This window comes from Myotis daubentonii, chromosome 8, assembly GCF_963259705.1.
Source record: "Myotis daubentonii chromosome 8, mMyoDau2.1, whole genome shotgun sequence".
Lineage (NCBI taxonomy): Eukaryota > Metazoa > Chordata > Mammalia > Chiroptera > Vespertilionidae > Myotis > Myotis daubentonii.
In genome coordinates, this window is record NC_081847.1 from 52738826 (window position 1) to 52761691 (window position 22866).

Here is a 22866-nt window from a genome sequence, read left to right on the forward strand (position 1 = left end):
TGTGGGCATTGGCAGGCATTTTACTCTCGAGTGGTTTTGTCCTTTTCTTCAGTGAAATAGTTCACTGGTATAACCTCTTCTGTGCTTTACTGCCTTTCAGGAGCAGACCTTTGCTGGTGGTCATGACACACATCTGCTAGTACGTTTCAATTCTGAAAAATGGAGCAGTGTAGACAAGTTACAGACAAATTCCTTAGAGATAGATCATTCCATGAGGCTGAGCTTTTAAAAACCCAGTGCTGGGTGGGATGAGGCTATAATTTATAAGTGCAGGTAATACTAGTATGCTGAGATCTTGCATCTTGCACGTTATTGTTACATTAAAGCAATTTAAGTTGGATATCAGTCACTTTTAGTACTTCAAATGTGTTCTTTGTCAAGATGCTAAGAATAATGTAAGTTTGAAAGTTTTAGATGCTTCTTAACACTAGAAATTTTAATGTTCATTTTTGTTGAAGAGCATACTGAATCTTTCTTTGTTGGGATTTTAATTTTTTTTTGGAGTAATTTTAAAAATTATTTCTTAAGGAAACTCATTACTTTCTTCAAAGAAGTGTGGCTCAGTACATGAGGAAAATATGAAAAGAGTAAAATGTTATATGAATGGGAACAATTGTGTTCTTTTTTTCAGTCCTGAAGCTTTTAATTCTACACTTGGGAACGTGTCCAGATTTAAAGGCTCAGTCACACTTCCCTGAGATATGTATTATTAAAGCGTGTGTATCTGTGCTAGTGTGTGCGGTCTTTAGAAGGGCACAGCATAGCACTCAGTTTTATTGCATTGCATTAGATTTATATTTTTAAACTTATTTGTTGTCAAATCAAACGTAAAGCCATCTTCTCACACATGCTTTTTGCACTAAATAATTAACTAGACACTTTCCCTTTCCATGCCTAAGTAATCTTGGAAAGAGTAATACCTGGAGGAAAGATACTACTGTGTCTTGAAATTTGCTTTAAGGTGTAATAGTTAAAATATCACTGCAGTTTGTCTCTTAGAAACTTTATGGTTACTAAGGTGTTCTTCAGTTTAATCTTGTTTATTGTAATTCTTACATTTTTCTATGTTTGTATCTTTGTAATTATTCTCCAGATCTCTGTTTGACCTTATAGAATTTTAATATTTTTTTCAAAATTTTCTTGTTTGAAGAACTTAAAGAAAACTTCTACCTTGCCCTGGTCGGTGGGCACAGTGGTTAGAGCATCAGCCGAGTCACAGTTTTGATTCTTGGTCAAGGGCACATACCTAGTTTGCAGGATCATTCCCTAGCCATTGGGGTGCGCGTGGGTGGCAGCTAAGTGATGTGTTTCTCTTTCTTTCTCTCTCTCTTTCTCTCCTCCCCTTCCCCTCCCCCCTCCCCTGTCCTTCCCTTCCACTCTATCCTTGGGTGAGGATTAACAAAACACACACACACACACACACACACACACACACACACACACACCACTTCTACCTCAACATTATGGTTGTATACAGCTATACATCTGATGTTTTATAGGTATCTTTATGTACTCTGTCCCATATTTTTTTGCTTCCTTTCCCAAAGAATAGCCTAGATAAGGAGGGACATCTAAATTTGGTAATTCCTTGGAGCATTGCTTTAGATTTAGCTGTTTCTTTTGGTAGTCCACATCTCCTTGGATTGTCCACGCTGTTTTCTCATTACTTGTCATCAGTATCATTAATTCTCTCTTTAGGTGATTACTCCGGTGATGATTATGTTTGTTGACCTTATAATTCTGTTCTTTCTAAATACCCACACAGGTATACTTCAGCTTCTGCTCTGTTTCTACCAAAGTGCTTCTTAAAATACAGGTTTCTGTTTCTGAGCTTCTTCACATTTACCTTCCCAAGAATGGTTAGGATAGCAGCCTAGGTAGCTAGCTCTGTCCTCGCCTCCTCTGTGTCTGTACTGTTCTCCTGGAGATCTCACCCAGGGTTGAGGCTGTAATTAGCATCCTTGGGCTGGCAACTCTCAAGTGTGTTTCCATCCCTGAGTGCTCCTCAGATGCATATTCCTATTTCCATCTACAGATTTGGTCTCTCCAAATAATAGACATCTCAGATGTAACTTCTCCAAGCAGAATGATTGTCTTCACCTCAACCCCGACCCCTGTTCTTGCAGATGGCTCTGTCTCAGTGGGGTAAAGCTCATCCTCTGTTTCCATAGGCCCTAAACTTGGGTATTTCATCCTGGACCTATGTCTACTTCTCATATTCCACATTCTGTCCATGAGATTCAGAATTTGATCACTGCTCATCTCTTCCTTTCTAGCATTCTTGGCCAAATGTACCATCATCTCATGTCTGAATTACTCTGAGGTCCTCCTGACTTATCTCTCATTCCCCTCCTGTAATCTGTCCTCAGCATGCAGACAGACACATTGCAAGTCAGAATATCATTCCTTTTTGTAGCACCCTGCCCTGGTGCTTCATTTCTCATAGTTGTAATCAGGTCTCTATTTTCCCTTCTGAGGTCCAGCCTTCTTACTCCCTAACCCTCCTCCCTCCCTTGCACTGGACTCCAGCCTGCTTGACTCATTGCAGGCAAGCCCACCTGAGGGCCTGCCTGCTGCTTGCATCCTTCTTCCCACACCTCTCCCACATAGTGTGCTAGAGCTGGCTCTTACTAGGTGAGCTGACTGTTACATTATGAGAAATGTTGTGGATCAGTTGACATCATTTTGGGAGCTTGAAATAATTAATAATTACCAAACTGGATAATTTATTGATTATTTGTGTTCACCCAGTGCCCACAGCAATACATGGTGCATAGAAGGCCCTCAATGAAGAAATTAATTGAAAGCTCAGGGCTAATGATGCGAATTTTAGAATAATTTCAAGGCTTCTAAACTAGATGTTTAAAAAAGAATGGAAGTTTTTTTTTTAAGCAACATTGATATATTTGGGCCATGTGCATAGATTTTGGGGAAATTAAGTGATGAAGTTCACTGAAAAAGCTAAAGACGATCTTTCAGGTTACATTTAGATTCAAGAATCCAACAAATTACTTTAAGATCTGAGGTTCAGTAGAAGCTGTGAATTCTTCATTCTCTCAAAAGTAAGTTTGTACCCATTGCTAAGGTTACAGTTTTAAAATTGTGGATATATTTTTTTAAATCATGAAATTTTACTGTCAGGATTATAGTTTTGTATCACATATCGTAAGCAAATTTTACACTTTTTAGTCTTTAGAGCAGCGGTTCTCAACCTGTGGGTCGCGACCCCTTTGGGGGTCGAACGACCCTTTCATAGGAGTTGCCTAAGACCATTGGAAAACACATATATAATTACATATTGTTTTTGTGATTAATCACTATGCTTTAATTATGTTCAATTTGTAACAATGAAATTGGGGATCACCACAACATGAGGAACTGTTTAAAGGGTGGCGGCATTAGGAAGTTTGAGAACCCCTGCTTTAGAGTCTAATCTTTTAGGAATTAGATTTCTTTCTTTATTTTTTTTTAATTAAATCTTTATTGTTCAGATTATTACATTTGTTCCTCTTTCCCCCCCCCATAACTCACCTCCTCCCAGTTCCCGCCCCACCCTCCGCCCTCACTCCCCACCCACTGTCCTCATCCATAGGTGCACGATTTTTGTCCAGTCTCTTCCCGAATCTCCCACACCCCTTTCCCCCCCAAGAATTGTCAGTCCATTCCCTTTCTATGTCCCTGATTCTATTATAATCACCAGTTCATTCTGTTCATCAGATTATTTATTCACTTGATTCTTAGATTCACTTGTTGATAGATGCATATTTGTTGTTCATAATTTGTATCTTTACCTTTTTCTTCCTCTTCCTCTTCTTAAAGGATACCTTTCAGCATTTCATATAATCCTGGTTTGGTGGTGATGAACTCCTTTAGCTTTTCCTTATCTGTGAAGCTCTTTATCTGACCTTCACTACTGAATGATAGCTTTGCTGGATAAAGTAATCTTGGTTGTAGGTTCTTGGTATTCCTCACTTTGAATATTTCTTGCCACTCCCTTCTGGCCTGCAAAGTTTCTCTTGAGAAATCAGCTGACAGTCCTATGGGTATTCCCTTGTAGGTAACTGAGTTACTTTCTCTTGCTGTTTTTAAGATTCTCTCTTTATCTTTTGCTCTTGGCATTTTAATTATGATGTGTCTTGGTGTGGTCCTCTTTGGATTCCTTTTGTTTGGGGTTCTCCGCGCTTCTTGGACCTGTAAGTCCATTTCTTTCACCAGGTGGGGGAAGTTTTCTGTCATTATTTCTTCAAATAGGTTTTCAATATCTTGCTCTCTCTCATCTTCTGGCACCCCTATAATTCTGATGTTGGTACGCTTGAAGCTGTCCCAGAGGCTCCTTACACTATCCTCGCATTTTTGGATTCTTTTTTCATTTTGCTTTTCCGGTTGGGTGTTTTTTGCTTCCTCGCATTTCAAATCATTGACTTGATTCTTGCGCTCCTCTGGTCTGCTGTCGGGAGTCTGTATAATATTCGTTATTTCAGTCCGTGTATGCTTAATTTCTAGTTGGTTCCCCAATATAACATCGAGGATCTCATTAGTTTTCTTGTAGATCTCATTAAGTTTATCGGCGGCTTCTAAACAGTTCTTGAGAGACCTTAAAAGTGTGGTTCTGAACTCTATATCTTCCATTGACAATTTTGTCCTGTTTCTTTGTCTCCGCATTTTGTTATGCTTCCTTGGTGCACCCCCTAGTGGTCTTTGTTCGCAGTCTTATAGTTAAACCTTGATTGTTGTAGCTAATACCAGGGAGGGTTTGACCTCCAGGCCAAGTGGCTATGAGAATCAGCTGTGTCAGCAGTGAGAGAACTTCTGTCCTCTAGGGAGGTGCTAATCTAGCCTTTGCCTGAGGCTATCCGGCAAATGCCTCTGTGCAGGGCTTGGGTAGGGCGGGTCGCACAGGATCAACAGGGTGGGCTGGAGAGAGCAGTTATGGTGGCTCTCAGTCCTGTCCCCAGGGGCTCTGCCTCTCTGAGTCCCAGCACCCACTGCAAAGCTCGGAGAGAAAGCTGCACTCGCTCTGACCGAAGCCAGACAGTCCCGCTTCTCCCGTTTGAGTCTGGGTCCCTAAAGACTCGCCTGTATCTGGAGCTCAGAGTCTGCGACTCCCTCCCGATTGAAAACGCCAACCGTGCCCTCCGCCGCCAGCCCGCTCCGCGCACTCCGCACCTCAGAATTTGACTTCAGCACTGCGCCTCCTCTGAGTGTCCGTATGCGTTTCTCTTTCCTCCTAGTTGTAGGACTTCCACTCAGCCAGCGTTCCTGTGGTTCTGGGTGATGTCCATTCCGTCTTTTAGTTTCACTTTTGAAGTAGTTGTTCAAAGCAGCAAACTCCGGCGTTAACCTATGCCGCCATCTTGGTTCTCTCAGGAATTAGATTTCTTTAATCTTTTTGTTGTTTTCATTCAGAAATTGATGCATTAGTGATTTTGGAAAAAGTTGGTTAACATTTTTCTTCTGTATGTTGTATACTAAATGTAATCTCTTTAAGATCTTAAAATATTTACTCATTGTTGAATTGCCTAAACCCCTAGCAAATGTGTTAGAAATGACAGGTGGCTATTAAAAAAACTTGAATTTAGTAACCAATTTTATTTTCTTTGTATTGGCCTGTAAATATACAGCCTCTTCAAAACTCCATTATAACATTATAGCATGTGCTTTCTTATATTTGAAATAAGTAATTTCATATTTGCTTCTGTTAAAAAAATACTGTGTCCATAATTTTCAAATTCTTATTTACTAATACTTTTAAATCTTTCTGGTAATGCTGTATGACACTTAATGCAGTAACAGTGTCGTTCAAACGGATGCTTTCAGCAGCTTTTCTTCCTGTACTTGTGTTGTTCCTCTTTAGATCATTAGTATGGCTTTTGAGAAACACTGACCTCTTTTTGACCTTTGAAATTTTTCCTTAGTGATATTTCTAGTGTGATTCATTTTCATTTACTTTGAACTGTTGAGTGAGCTATTTAGACAAATGTTTGCTTATTATATATGTGTTTTTAATCTTCATCTGTACAATTTAATACTAACTCTTCATGAGTCCAATAGATGTAAATATGCTTCTCTCATCTGTCTATGAAGCTGAAATGGGATGTAGAGATATGGGAAAAATAACCTGTTGATGAATAAGTAAATCAGGCTTATATGCTTATAAAAATTTTTTTTAGTATTTTCTCTTAATTGCCACTTTTTGAGTACTTGTTGCTTCATCTTCATTAGAAATTAACCCTCAGTTAAAGTAAGCCAAAGAACTATACATAAAAAAACATTAGTTCTAAAATTCCTATTTTTTTGATAATTTTAATTTAATTAATTAGGTTAAGATTACATGGGATTAAAAATGAAAATTCCACCTGGCTGGCGTGGCTCAGTGGTTGAGCATTGACCTGTGAACCAGGAAGTCACGGTTCAATTCCTAGTCAGGGAACATGCCCAGGTTGAGGACTCAATACCCCGTAGGGGGCATGCAGGAGGCAGCTGATCAGTGATTCTCTCTCATCATTGATGTTTCTTATCTCTCTCTCCTTCTCCTTTCCTCTCTGAAATCAATAAAAAAGATATATATATAAAAGAGAATCGCATGATTTTCACAATACAAACTTGATTCCCTTAATTTCATATAGGAAGAGATATTGTCTCTGAGAACAAAATTATCAGAAGTCTCCCTTACCCATCCATTTTTACGTTTTATTTGTTTAGAAATAATGAGAAGTGTTTGCAGACTGTAGCAGCCCAGTGAAGGAATTCTGTTGTCCACATTCTTCATAGGCACATAACTGTGAAATCTAATTTTATTTCATACTGTGATTTATTCACAGTCTCTGTAAACTTGTACCTGTACCTGCACCTGAGAGAATGAGACTGTGCTAAGAGAATCTCAAAGTCTTCATTAGATTGTTTTCTTTTTCCATTGCCTGATCTGTGCTAGGACAGTTTAATATAAATATTCACTGAACTTATGAATGAGTGTTCGCGTCTCACCTCACAGGGGAAGGGCATCTTCTCGAGGGAATAAGACTTGGTTTTCCACTTGTGTTTATTTATAACTAGTGTCCTGGTGCACGGATTTGTGCACATTGGAAGGAAATTAATTAGAAGAAATATTTTAATATAGTTATTCACTCTTTCTCTATAATAGAAGTGTCAACCAAATTTACTGTCGACAATGACAGATTGAAACACAGGCATGCAATTGACGCCAGCAAGAGCTTTATATGCAACATGAATGCTTGGGTCAACTTAGCCTTTTGTATATATATAGAATAAACTTTCTTAATTAGACCTGCTTTCTGATGTAGCTAAACTTTTTCCAGCCCAGTGAAGCACCCCAACTTCTCTTTCAGGTAATTGTCAGCAACACAGCAGTAAATATCAACACAAAGCAGATTAGTATTGTAGATCACACAGGGAGAACAAAGGGTAAAATATTCAACTGTAGCAGTGTTTGACTATATTCTGTGCAGTGAGAAAACCTGAAGTCATTTTCAAGGTCCACCATTTCTTACTTCTTTTAAACATTTGGTTAAAGTGTAAAATGTTTGCATCTGGCTATAAAGCAAGTTGTGTTCATGGGCTGAAGAAACTCCAAGGAGGATAGTTGCTAAGAAGAGGAAACTGGGTGTTGCTATGTGATGTCATTACCTGGCTCCCACAACAACCATTTCTGAGCTGGCCTGGGCTGTGGGTCGCATTTTGTGCCATGGGGTCTTGGCAGCATCGGCTGCGATTTTGTCAGGTGTCTCTCTGGGGTGGTGGCGAGACCTGTGTCCCACTTGGGGGAAGCCGAGTATTGGTTTGTTGGCACCAGTTCCGTGGTGCCGTTTTTTTTTTTTAATGGCCAATACGCATCATGGTAGATCCTGCATTGGTGTCTGCCCCCTGGTGCTCAGTGCACGTCGTAGCTACTGGTCGGATGGACACTTAGCCTTTTATATACTAGTGTGTGTGTGTGTGTGTGTGTGTGTGTGTGTGTGTGTATAGACTAGAGGCCCGGTGCATGAAATTCATGCATGGGGGTGGTGTCCCTCAGCCCAGCCTGCACCCTTTCCAATCTGGGATCCCTCTCACAATCCAGGACTGCTGGCTCCTAACCGCTCACCTGCCTGCCTGCCTGATTGCCCCTAACTGCTTCTGCCTGCCAGCCTGATCACCCCCTAACCCAGGGGTGGGCAAACTTTTTGACTTGAGGGCCACAATGGGTTCTTAAACTGGACCGGAGGGCCGGAACAAAAGCATGGATGGAGTGTTTGTGTGAACTAATATAAATTCAAAGTAAACATCATTACATAAAAGGGTACAGTCTTTTTGTTTTGTTTTGTTTTATTCATTTCAAACGGGCCGGATCCGGCCCGTGGGTTGTAGTTTGCCCACGGCTGCCCTAACCACTCCCCTGGCAGCCTGATCAACGATTAACTGCTCCTCTGCCGGCCCGATTGCCCCTAACTGCCCTCCCCTGCTGGCCTGGTCGCCCCTAACTGCCCTCCCCTGCCAGCCTGGTTGCCCCTAATTGCCCTCCCTCCCCTTCAGGACTAGTTCCCCCCCCCCCCCAACTGTCCTCCTCTGCAGGTCTGGTTGCCCCCAACTGCTTGTCCCTGCAGGCCTGGTCTTTCCCAATTGCCCTCCCCTGCTGGCCATCTTGTGGCAGCCATCTTTGACCACATTGGGGTGGCCATCTTATGTGTTGGAGTGATGGTCAATTTGCATATTACCTCTTTATTATATAGGATACCTTGAATCCTAAATGTGAAGCTTCAGTAAATGCCTAGAAAATATACTAATTTCTTCTTTTGTTAAATATACACTTTAGCTTAAAAATTAAATATAGTTCAGGAAAAGACTTCTAAGGTTTTCAAGGTAAAGACATTAGTGCCATGTCTCAGGAAAACTTTATTTAACATAATTACACTCGAAGTACTCTCAGGTCTGAAGGCCTGGTCTCAGGAGCTGTTTGCCAGGTGCTGAGTGCCTCTGCGTCCTGGGCACAGGGCACTGCCCTCTGCTTGGAGATTGAGTTTTTCTCTGGACTTGAGATTCTTTAAGGCACAAACCACTTCTTGTTCTTCTTCATGTAATATATGTTCATATCACCAGCACAGACAGATATTTATGAGGAATGACTAAATTACTTTGAATGACCTCTTAATCTAATTTATCCATAATACTTACCTCATTATGGCTTTGGGAATTACTTGTTAAATTATGTTCAACAGCCGAAACCGGTTTGGCTCAGTGGATAGAGCGTCGGCCTGCGGACTGAAGGGTCCCGGGTTCGATTCCGGTCAGGGGCATGTACCTGGGTTGCGGGCATATCCCCAGTGGGGGATGTGCAGGAGGCAGCTGATCGATGTTTCTATCTCATCGATGTTTCTAACTCTCTATCTCTCTCCCTTCCTCTCTGTAAAAAATCAATAAAATATATTTTAAAAAAAATTATGTTCAACATATACTTGAAAAAGATACATATATGTACATATATGTTAAATAGTGGTAGCATCTTTTATAAGAAATAGTAAAAAAATCCCACACTTCAAATTTTTTTAATTTATTAAAATACCAGTGTTTAAAATTACAATACAGAATTCTGCATTTAGAATCTTCAGAATGGGAAATTGTGGGGAGGAAAAAAAGAAATGCTTTTTTTTCAAGTCCTTGCTCAGAAGGAATCTGAAAGGGCCAGAACTGGTACCAGGATGCAGTTTTGAAAGTTAGCCAAGAGAGGATATTCAAAGTTAAACTACTCCTTGATGATCTGCCCGAAATAAATGGAGGGGAGATCAGACCAAGAAGAGAGGGAGGGCACAGAGGCTCACAGCTAATGATTGAAAAGTGAATTCTGAAAGTGGAATAGCAGGAGGAAGAAAAGCCAAGTGATCCTGATTGATGATCCTCGAGGAAAGCATGTGGCTCAGGCCATCTGTGACCCATATACCAGTAAAGGGAACAGGACGCTCTGCAGCGTTCAGGGCCAGGCTTGGAGGCAACAAGAAGGGCAAAAGAGATCCCTGAGAAAGCAGAGGGTTTTTTCTTCATTTTAGTCCTCCTTAAATCTGTTCCTCATAACTTAACATTTCTAATATGTGAAAGCAAATTAAGAGCTGCGAAATGATGTTGATAACAAGCCCCACTCCTCGGGTCCACGTTGTTGTAAACGTGTCTGTAATCAACCAGCAGTGTGGATTATTTACCAGATAATTTAAGAGATGCCTTTTCCTCAAAACTAGGAGTAAGGAGGGAGTAGGAGCTAGTTTCTAAAGCTTTTTGATTTGGAAAAGCATTATAAAAACATGATTGTTAATCACACAATAAGGGAGAGCTTACTTTCTTCATCACTATAGTAACAATTTACTGCTGTAGCAAGACATGAAAAATACTTTGTATTCTCACTTAATTTCTTAATATTTTTTTGGATTGGTTTTTGTTGACATTCAAAAAATGGAAAAATATTATAATTTTATTGTATTTCTAATTCCTTTCAACAATAAAAGGAAATTATAGTATAACTAGAAGTTTAAGTGAATTCCAAACTGTGTGAAGAAAATTCTAAAATACACAATGAAGTTTTGTAAGAAAAAGATTGAATTTAAGCAAAACAGCCTGAGTTAATTCTTCCCAGAAGGTGTTGTCTTGAATTAAGAAACCTTTTACAAGTATATGAGAAAAAAAAAGTAATATCAGAGTACAAGTAAATCCATTTATATATGAGAAGAGAGATAAAACTAGTGAAATTAATTTTAAAGTAGTTGCACTACCAAGCTGATTTTTTAAAAATTGGTTATTAATACTGGGTTATTAATATTGGTTCACACACTTGAAAATGAGGTCCCAGAGCAGTAGAGAAATTGATAAATATAGCTGCTCAAAACCTAAGTAAAATAATTCCTTGAATAAATACATATTAACTTGGTTGTCTTATATGCAACATGCGGTGTTTAGGAAATTATCTAATGAACTTCATGTATCAGTAGAAATTATTTTTGAGAGATGCTAAATCAGAGGGAGGAAGTGAATGTTCAAAGTCCTATTACCATCTTATAAATTTTAGAAAAACATAAGAATATGGTCATACATTCTTCATCTTCAATAATTTTATATATAATTCCAAACAACATGAATCAGCCCCATTCAAATACAGTGTTGGTAGGCATACCAGCTATAAACTCTTCCTTACAAAGTGTGAGTTTGTTCAGTAGTTAAAACCTTTTTAAAGAGCAACACAGTTTCTCTTTACATATTGAACACCTTTAGAGAATACACAAATTATTTTTTCTTCAAAAGTGGTTTACATAGTTTTCCAGTTTGTACTAATGGAATCCTATCTAATAAAAGAGTAATATGCAAATTGACCATCACTTCAACATACAAGATGGACGCCACAAGATAGCCTTCAGGGGAGGACAGTTGGGGGCAACCAGGCCAGCAGGGGAGGGCAGTTAGGGGTGACCAGGCTGGCAGAGGAGGGCAGTGGGGGGCAATTGGGCCGGCAAGGGAGCAGTTAGGTGTCTATCAGACTGGCTGGGGAGTGGTTAGGGGGTGATCAGGCTGGCAGGCAGAAGCAGTTAGGGGCAATGAGGCAGGCAGGCAGGCAAGCGGTTGGGAGCCAGCAGTCCTGAATTGTGAGAGGGATGTCCGACTGCCAGTGGGATCGAGCCTATACGGTCAGTCAGACATCCCTCAAGGGCTCCCAGATTGGAGAGGGTGCAGGCTGGGCTGAGGAACATCCCCCCGCCCCACCCCCTGCATGAATTTCATGCACTATGCCTGTATTTTTCTAATAACAATTTTTCAGGTTCTCTTTTGGGTGTTGTGGGCTTCATGGACTAAGTAACCAATTTTTTTCTTTTGTAGTAGAGGTCAAATTTCCTTTATACTTATATTTCTATATTTTTAGTAGGAAACGATAAGCAAAACAACCAAAAACAAAAACAGAATAATGATGTTTTTGCCCACAATCTTAAGCATAAAAATTGAAGAGCAAGGCTTTGAGCAGTGTGTATCAAGGGGCAGGGTTTAACAAAAATCACAACTTCAGTATCTTCTGTAGTTATGTCACACTCCTCTGCTAGCAGCCTCTATTTGTGTTTCTCCCTAGCCTTTAGCTGGAAGTTACTTGGCTTTATGTCTTTGCTTAAAACCTCTTCCCACTTCAGAACTGCAGTCCTTGGATTCTTCATTTCAGTTAAAAAACCCTAATCTATAAACTCATGAGGCTCCAGGTTTCCATGATGCTCACCAAGATTGAAAAGCCCTGTCGATTTGCAATTTTTTTCACTGAAGACTAAAAAGAATTCCTCATTTCTACATGAGGAATAAACTGCCAGCAGAAATACAGGTGGAAGCAATACCTCCTTGGCCTCCCCTTGCACTTTTTAATTTTACTTTAATCTTCACCTGAGGATGTGTTTTTTGGTTTTAGAGAGAGAAAAATCAATGTGAGAGAGAAACATTGATCAGTTGCCCCCCTCAGGAGCCCTAACTGGGGACTGAACCTGCAACCTAGGTATGTGCCCTGAACAGGAATCGAACCCACAACCTTTTGGTGCACAGGACAATGCTGCAACCAACTGAGCAACCCAGCCAGTGTTCCCCCTGTATTTTTATTTTTTTTAATTTAATTTTTTCATCAACATTTATGCCCTCTATGCCCTCTTCACCTCCACCCTTTCCTCTCCACTCCCACTATCATCACACTGTTGTCCATGTATTTTTAACACAGCTTTGTCCTGTGGTTGAAGGAGAAAGTCAGCGATGTGGGCTCTGTATGTCTGCTATTAGCAAATTGCAGTGTGTGACCATATGTTTTCTAGTTATAGAAAGGATTCTCCCAGTCTGACACCTCTTAATCTAAAGGAAAAAGAAAGTTGTTTTTTTTTTTCATTTAAAAGTCCTCATGTTACTTTTATGACATAAAATGCAATGAAAGATAAGAAGACCCCACCACCTCGCAGAGTTTTTCAGCCTGTTCTCATATTGAGAATCTTTATTCCATATTATACTTTTTGCCCCTCCTATATAAAGCTTTTTTATGTGTTCACTGACTATTTTTTTCCCCAAGCTACACTGTTGATGAAGGAACTTTTAAATTTAGAGGTGCTATATCTTTTTCAAGTTACAAGTTCATTTGTTTCTAAATGAAATATTTGCTTTAAAATGTTTGTATATTACAGTGTGATAAACCTGACCTCATATAGCATTTTTCACCCATATAAGTTGTTTTCTCAGCTTAACTGTTTCATTGAAACATGTCTGAAAACCAGGAAGAAGGTTTCATCGTGTTCTCACTTGTGACTGTTGAGAAGAGCTGACCAGTGGGTTGTCATGGTGCACAGGGACTCCTGTGTCAGGTACTAATGAGTTTATTAATGACTCAAGTAAGGCAGCAGTCTTTTGCAGGGGATACTTAATTAGAAAGTTTTGCAGTTCTTTGAAGGAAATCAAAACAATAAAATTTTAGAAACTTTTAGAAAAAATTGCAGAAAATAAAACCTGTTTTGCCAGAAAGAAGGGTCATGTATCTGAGGCTGCTAACATACGGAAACCATGTAAGTACAGGAAAGCTGGTACTTTCGAAGGTGGTGATGCCCACAGATAGTGTGGAGACTACAGGATGCTGTTTGTATTTTACAGGGAGATGTCATCTGAGATCTCCATTTACAAGTGGGTTTTGTACAGCAGTCTTGACTTGTTTCTCTGGCTTACATGGACCAGGACACCCTTCCTCCATGACTAATAGTCTATATCTGCAATGTTGTGGGTTGGTTTTGATAATGTGAACTTTTCACTTTCTCTTTCTGGTGTTGTGTGGAAAATGGTGAACCTCCTTGGGGCTTTGTTCAGGTGGGGTGTGCATATGTGCATGGGCAAGATAGTTTCAAGACAGGAAAAATGATGTGCTCAGTCTCACTAACAGTTGCTCAAATTCTACTGTGAAATCAATGATTTCAATGAACATGGCATCCTCTGCTTCAGGTTTTTGTAGAAGCTAGCAAATTGGAAAAGTAGATAAAGTAAAGAAGAATAATTTTGGTAAAACAGTTTATATTGTTACTAGAGGCCTGATGCATGAAATTCGTGCAAGTGTAGGCCTTCCTTCCCCCGGCTGTTGGCACTGGCTTCTCTCTGGCACCCGAGACTCGGGTTTCCCTTGCAGCCCTAGCTTCGTCCAGAAGGACGTCCAGTCTAATTAGCATATTATGCTTTTATTATTATAGATACTATATATCTCCAAGTCATGAAAGTGTGGTGATCAGAAAGACATCCATAGAGTCTTTTATAAGCTGGTGGCATCTTCTTCTTCTCTCATTCCCAGACTGCAGGGAGTGCTGGCCCTTGCCCTGTTCATATTCGGGTGGGGAGATCTCTGGCTGGAATTGAGAAGACCTCATTTCTGTTTCCATATTTGCTGTTTTCAAGTTGGGTCACTTTGATTATTCTCTTTACACTGGGCCTCTGTTTCTATAATGCGTGCTCGGGTATTAGATGGTCTTCCAAGACTCGAATAGAAACTTAGCATCATTCTGAGGTGGCAAATGTGGGTTTGCAGTCACACATGACTATCATTGATCTCTACAAGGACAGTTATGACTTTGGGCAGTGGCTTTGCTTTTCTAATCATAGTGTCTGTGTCTAAGTGTCTATCTTCTTATGCATTGTGAGCCATAAACAAGAGCACATCTGAAAGTTTCCCCAGTGTCTCAGTGAGAACAGTGTGCTTTCCTGGGTCTGGCTTTGTGCATGAAGACTCCTCCTCTGCAGCAGAGAAGAGAGCAAAGTAGTAGAGATACTGTGGTTCTTGGGAACACAACCCTCTTTTGACTTAAGTATATCCCTAAATGCTGCTGGGCACCTTTTTAGACAGTGAACATCCTGACTAGGTGGGCTGGGGCCAGAGACATGAGGTGCTCTGAAATCTTAGCATGTTTTCTTGGGCAAATGAGTGCTGATTTCCAAAGAGGAGAACAAGAATGAAACCTGCTGTTATTTAGCAAACCTATCCATAATCAAAACATTGCTTGGTTTCCATTTAGTGCATATAAGATAAGCTAACAATGAAAACAGATTTTATTTTTACTGTTCATGGCATATTTTATTAACATATAATTTTTGTCCCTAAAGAGCCTAATCATTACAGAAGGAAAGCTTTTGGGCATCAAACAATACATTAAAATTATAGTAAAATAATGAAGTTATACCTGAAGCTTTAGCATAGGTGTCAGGTGAGGTGGTACATGGTTTCTTTGATAGTGGCTATTTTGTTGGAAGTTAAAAGACTTTTTAGTGAGATTTTTAAAAGTTAACATAACAGATATGTAGCTTTTTGCCACTTCTACTTAAAGGTGAAAATATATTTTATTTATACTTTTAAAATATTTTAGTCAAAACATCAAGATTAAAAAACACCTCAAACTCTTGATTTCATCTTTAAAGGATAAATTTCATTGTTACCCAATTTCCCTTTTTGATTTTTTTTCCCCATAGCTCTTTAGCTTTGTTACTTCTGGAACTCCAGTATATAGCTCTTGATGTTCAAGATACCATTTTTAATTCATAGTTTTGTTTTCCAGCCAAGTAGTTTTCTTCTCTCCTTTTTTCTCCCCACATGTGAATATCCCACCCTATGGTAGATGAACCCCATACCTGGATCTTGCATATGAAATCTGTGGAAATTTGGGTTTGTTAAATATATAAATGTGACTGAGCCTAAAACTTTATTATTCATACTTTCTTCATTGGTTTCTGTACCCAATAAAGGCAGATCCCTTCAGTTCCTGGAGGTCTTGCTCATGTGCATCCCTCCAGAGGTCTTCCCTGAGCATTCAAGTCAGTGGACAGCACCTCCGTCCTCCATCCTGCATGATTGTCCTTCGTAGCTCTTAGCCCCACATGACCTGTCATATTAATATTCAGTCAGTGTTGCACCCATTTCGGAAGCCTGTGGGTGACAGTAGAGACTTGGTTTATTTGTCCATGGCTCTGTTGTCAAGGCCTGGATTAGAGAGTGTCTGAACCACATTAGGCACTCAATAAATACTTCTTGAATGAATGAGTGATTCTAATCCAACCTGTATTTCTGGATAGTAATTTAGAGGTCAGTAAAAGCAGTTCCCATGATACAGATTCCATGTGTCTGTCAAGCATTATTTATGATGTTCTTTGGTTTGCATAACAAACTAGGGTTCCTCCCATAAGATATGCTTTGAAGAGAAATTAACATTTAGTAGCTGTTTATAATTATTGTTATAAACTTAGTTTATGGCAATGATAATAGAACTGATTACTCAAATGCTGTCTTTGCTCAAATATCTATTGTACAGTTTTCCCTCGGAGGTGTTTGTACTTTAGTCATAGTTGTGCCGTCTGCCTGTCCTGGAGATATTTATTTAAATCACAGTTATTGACATATTTCCTTCTTTTTTACAAGCTGCAAGTATGTTTTATAATAAGAGTGTCACCTGATACTAAGAATTTAATTATATTCTCTTCATGATGAAGAGTCTGACAATTAGAGATATGTCCTAAGTGGCTGCATAGTTGTATGTCTCTTATACATATCAACTAGAAATATGTCACGTCATCATGGGAAGGGTAGGAGTCAGGCCCACCTGAGTGTGACCCAAAAGCAAGGGCAGGAGGCATAGCACAAGGTGTGGGCCATGGCAATTGGTCCTGGTGACCAAGATTAATGAAACTCAGATGGGTTTTAATTAGTGCAGCCGCAGTCATCAATTATCTGCTGCACACAAATATTGTTATATTTGGGAAATTCTTGATTTATTTTATTCCACTGGCCAGCAGATTTAGATGAATGAGTTCTCATCATAAACATTCTGAGAAAAATCGCTGGAGGCCACAGTTTATTATTTAGGACACAATCAGCAAGAGTGAGCAACATAGAACAAAATGTTGGAAAGTACGTTCAGCATTAATTTGGAAATTGTGCTGAAATGTTTGGCGGCCGTGGGTTGTCAGAAACCTGGGGGGTGTCTGTACCAAATTCTGAGCAGTCTGTCAAGAAGGGAGCTGCCATGCTTCAGGCTGAAGGGGTGCAGCACCTGTCAATGTGCATGCGCCTCAGATCTGTGTGCCCCACCCGCCACACTGTAAGCACGTGCTTTAGCAGAAGAATGGACAGGTACCGATCATGTCACAGAAGAGAAAAAAGCAGCACTTTCTGAGCATATAAAAGGTCTCTGTTCATCAGTGTACCTGTGACTTACCTACTCTCTCGCACATGTTTGTTGTGGGTTTTATATTTGTTGTAGTTTTTGACATTTTTAGCCTTGAATTAAACAAGTTTAAGAAATATATACAACTTTTGAGGGGAAGGAATACTATAGACCATTGTTTTTACATGTTGGTAACTAGCTGTACCAAACAGATATTTTTAACATTCTTGAATTAAATTGGGAGCAAAATCTGGAATTATTATTAGAATAAAGACTGTTTTTAAATTTATGTAAATTTTGTATATTTGTAATTTAATCTCCTGAACTTTGTAATTTAGTGAGATTGCCTAATGCAGAGTTTCAGAAATGATAGGTCAGTATGAAACATCACTTCGTTCTTTTACTTTCTCACAGTAGGAAATCTCTGTCAAATTCTTATTCAGCAGACAAGGACAAAGAAAGACGTGAACTTGGCTTACATAGTTGTCTAAATTACAGAGTATAATGTGGTAGCCAGAGTTGCTTTTCTGAAGGATGGGTTATAAGTCATAACCAAGGCCTTATAACAAATCTGTTGCAAATAATGTTTTTAAAGTCTGTGGCATGGTAATCAATTTATGTGAGGATAGGATTATTCCACATCTGAAGTACACTCATTAAAATGTTCTGAGTCTTGTCTTATGTGTAAGAAAAAAAGGGACATCTCTAATACTTGCAACAATAAAGGTAAATTATAAAAAAAAAATTTCTGTTTCTTGAATAATCATTTCATGGTCAATTTATAGTTTAATGAATCAGTCAAATTTATTAACGTCAAAATTTAATCCAAATCATGATTCCCAAAGGGAAAAAAAGGTGAGGTCCGTTTCAGGTGTAGGTAGGTAGCAGTGGCTAATACTGGTTCTTGTTGAGGAGATCCAGTTTTGTCTCTAGAAAAGGAAGAGAATGTAGTAAATGCTCGCACATGTTCTTTACAGTAGATTGGAATGGCTGTTATTACATCTGCATTGTCAGAGAGTTGGCAGTTGATGCTCTCAGCTCCATAGTGAGCAAGAGGTTAGTGACTGATCACATTGCGGAGGTGATCATGGCCTGGATTATCTCAGTTCTTAGAGAGCCTGTGAGGAGTTTACATATTGAAGGGAAGCCATTAGATAATTTTAAATGGTTTTGTGGAAGCATTCATTCATTATTTACTTTCTAGACCTCATAATATTTCCCTGCCATGTATTTGATGGTCTGTACATTTTTGGTGGATTAATGAGTGAGCCCCAACCCAAGTCAGTCTGCCTGGCTCCTTTACTGGGTCAACGAAAGTGATTCATTCCTTAATTGTTTTGTCAGTTGTAAAGTAAGTGCTGGATTAGATAATTTTTAAGATTATATGGTATTAAAATTCTTTGATTGCAGTGTTTCCTCTGAGAAATGTCTCTGCTAATTAGCATAAGATGAGGTATTTGGAGATGAATGAATTGTTTACAGAATTCATATTTTTGCTCTACAAATATTGATAATTTTGTGAGGAACATTTTAAAATATATTTTCAGTTTTGAAACATATGGCATAAATATTAGTTTATGGATTCATATGCCATTTCTGAGCCTTAGCTATTATGGCATAGTGATATATTAACTTTCCCATGAAAATCTCTATTAAAATTTTTAATTCAGATTTTGTTTTCCTCAATTTATTTTATTTTTATTATAATGTATATGTGAACTTACAGTACATATCTATATTATCTACTTATCTACATATTGTTATTTTTGATACTATATATTATTATCTGATATATATATATTTCTTATATACATATGATGTAATTTTAAGAATAGTGGTAGATACCATCACCCAGGTTACTGTGATGTAGCTTGTGACATCCAGATCTTCCAAATCTTCTGTGTGCTTCTCTCTGATTACATCCTTTTCTCCAGAGTGACCACTCTTCTTATTTCTGTTAATCACATTGAACATTGACTATTTAAACCCTGTATGAGCAGTTTATAGATTAGAGAAATATGTCTTCGTAGATTTTTTTTTCTCAGTATTATTTTTAATTTCTGGTCTTTAGAAAACCTAGTTATCTGTTACCATCTTAGAAATTTATGCTATTAGTATATTTAAATTTTAAAACCCAGCATATTAGTAACTTATTTTAAGTGAGTGCACTGATAAATAAGAATTTTTATACAAACATTTGCAAAGCATTCTATCTATAGGTTTTTCCTAATATTTTTGTTCTATTCTGTGAATTAAGTTACATTTATATATGAACTTTAATCACAAAGGGACATTATTCATTTGAAAACATGTACCTTTATCATGCCAGAAATACCTGACCATTGTGAATGCTTATTGCTCAAGAAGGAAATCCAAAACCGGATTTTTAATAATAAAACAAGACATATGTTTTAAGTTGTTAAACGGTCTTTGGAAAATAGAGGTTGCATAATTTAAACAATAATCACAAAAGCTTTGGGCTTTTGATTATATCATATTTAATGTTTTGAACGATTCTGTCTTTTTGTTTTCATACTCAAAAAAGCTATAATGGTGAAATTATTCTTAACCTTTAGTGTTTTATAACTTTAGACATAATTTATAAAGATAATGATGTGAATAAAATATGCTGATATTTCATACATATAAATTATGTGTTTGCAAATTTAATTTTGGGGGACTATATGATGATTCCATAAGTTTCTCAAAAGTTGTGATGGATTCTGTAAAAATATGAAATACCATCTAGCGTAATAGCCTTCTATGTAATGACTGCAGCCTAGTATAAATGAACTGGCTTTTTTCGAAGCCTGTACTTTCAGGCTGAGGTTGTGGCGGGCAGGAGGGCGGGAATACACAACACCAGAAGAAATTTGGTGATGGAAGCCATACTTTAAGTTTTTGCTTTCTCCCTTTCAGTTCAGCTGGATACACACCTCACACTGAATTGCCACGTTATCACTTTGTCATGGGCTGTGACAATACCCCAACAATGGGAATCTTCCCTTTTGTTTATAACACTTAAATATGTCTCGGCCATTAGAACTTTTCCCTTTCTTTTGTGAATAAAATTGTTTTGCACTGACTTTTGTATTCTAGCGAGGAGAAAGAAAAGCAACCCTATTTCCTATTACAAATTATCATAAATATTGGAGATGCAGATTTTTCTTAGATCATTAGCATATCATGCTGCGACCCACACCAGAATGTACCATTAACAAAGCCGCCTTCATGTAATTAATGTAAATAATATGGAACTACAGCTTGAGTTACCCAGTCAGCCTTGGCGAAAAGCATTTGTCATAACGCATCATCTGAGGAGCCCGGCCTCAATTCAAATTAAACTTCATGGGTTTGCCCCTTTATTTTTCCTCTCACACTATAAATTTCTGTGAAACATTTATGACTATAAATTTCTCTGAAACACCTATATAGGAGAAGAAAGCAATCTAGTAAGCTGAAATTAAAATTTTATTATTTACTGTGCCTGTGCTGCGGAGGACAATTAGTATCTTCATAAAGGCAGAGCCGGAGACCCTGGGAGTGCAGGGAGGGTCCCCTCCCGTCCTGAGAAGGGTTTGCTGTCCTCTGCAGCTGCCAGCACATCTGAAGTATGGCTTCTGCCTGCCATTCGCTACTATTGCCCTCTGACTCCAAAACACAGAGGAGCGCTGTAAATTTTTCATGAAGAGGTTTCAGTCTGTAAAACAGCAAACAGGAATAATGTTTTAAATGCAATCATTGTCAAGTTTGAACAATGTAATTTATCAAGAGAGCAGTTTGTACTATATAATAAGTTTCATATATTAATACAATTTTTCATCTGATGTCAGGCTTCTGATTTATGAATAGCCCATGATCTAAGGTGATCATTGAATTATAATTCAAGTAATAAGAAGCCAGGAACAAGACACTGGAACTGCTACCCTGCATTAGCTTGCATGCCACCAAGCCAATTTACTAAACAACCGTGGGCTAAATGATACAGTTTTTCTAATTCAAAGAAGGCACTCGTTAATTAGATAAAGGCTAAAGCTCTCATTATTTTTAAATGATTTAAGAACGGGTAAAGATCTTACAGCTTATACTGCAACTCTAATAGTTCTCTGCTTACTGCCTTGTAATAAGAGTATTAAAGACAGATGGGCCAGGCCGATTTAAACCAATTACAGCATTTCTTGTACACCAGTAGCAGTGACTATTCACGGACACATCAGATGCTAAGATTCGACATGTTTCAGATGGCTGAGACACCACTGATTAATGTGATTTATGAATAAGTGGTTTTCTTCTCAGTTTTAGGGAATCATCACACCTCTGGACTACAGTTAGTTAGTAGTTCTTTAGTCTTAGTTCTTACATCTGAGTAATTTTTATAAGTGTTTTTATAGATACTTAACTTTCTGATGTGCCAAAGTGAAAACATTTTTTTTAAAAAAATTGTTTATTTATGCAGTACCTGGTAAGTAGCAGGTACTGGGCTGGGCCCAGGCGGCATCTGAACTCATTGAGTGAGTTTCCTTTTAATCATCTTAATTCCTGTGATGGCAAATGGATAACAAATTCTGGACAAAAGTCAGGCCATTGTTAGAGTTTAAAAAATTGAATACATAGCACATTCTTCTAAGAATTTGAATTTGCTTTATAGTAAATATAGTCAAATTTTGGAGTACATAAAAATTCCAAGTCATAAAGTAGCTAATGTTTTGTGAAAATTAATGAGGTACTGAGTACTTGAGTCCTTTGTCTATATACTTTTACTACTTAATTGCATTTACTCTTATGTTGATGGCAAATACCTTGTATGATGTCTGCTTGTGGAGCCATCCATTTCCTTGTGGCAGGGTTGGCTGGATGCTCTTCTCTGCCTCTCTCTCTCTCTCTCCCTTTCTTCCTCCACTCCAGGTAATAGTGATAATGAAAAATGTTCACATTTTATCACCCAGTTGTCCATAATTATTTTCCTTGACTTAAAGAATTCATTTCCTTGTTTACTCACTGTATAAATTTTCCAGGATGCCTTAAATATCATTGGGTTTTCCTTTTCCTTGTCAGTCTCTTCTCATTTGTTTTTGTTACTGGCGTGATCAGCCTCAAATTCAGCTGATTTTACCTATAGGAAGCATCTGCCTTGTACATAGAGAGGGGCCATGCCATCTATCCTGAAAAAATAGTCACTGGCTGATACTTCTTTATAGTTTGAATTGGCAACCCCTTCACAAATGTGTTTTGTAAAATTGACAGTCTTTGGGGAAAATAGGAGGACTTGTGTGTTACCTTCGGCCCTGCCTGGGGGCTGCCAGTGACTATCCTCTGTGATCTTACAGACAGCGGCATCCTTCTCTTCTCACACTTGCTTAGCCACCTTCCCTTCTTTGCTCATCCCAGCTTTAATTAGTTATTTCAATATTATTGGGCATATGCTTGTGATGAAAGATGCACCTGCCTATAAAGGAAATCTGTATATCAGAGGGTTTAGATTCTTCTACATTCCTCCTCTGTTGCCCTTATTTTTGTAGTTTTTAAAAAAGTCCTTATCTGAGCAACAACAAGATATGTTATTAATGGACCCTGAGTAGAACAAGTTATTTGTTACAGTAACTTTTGACCTGTTTAATAAGTACTCACACTGTGCAGTGGAGTTTTTATTGTGCTCTGCAGTGCATGGCTATGAAGTGAAGTACATAATAAAATAAAAGCA

The 22866-nt window shown here is 38.4% G+C and overlaps 1 protein-coding gene across 1 annotated transcript in view; it reads left to right on the plus strand.

Annotated features, from left to right (window-relative positions):
* The window catches only part of ZNF407 (zinc finger protein 407), a 411369-nt gene that overhangs the window by 226391 nt on the left and 162112 nt on the right, over positions 1-22866 (plus strand). The gene's annotated exons all lie outside the window — the stretch shown is intronic.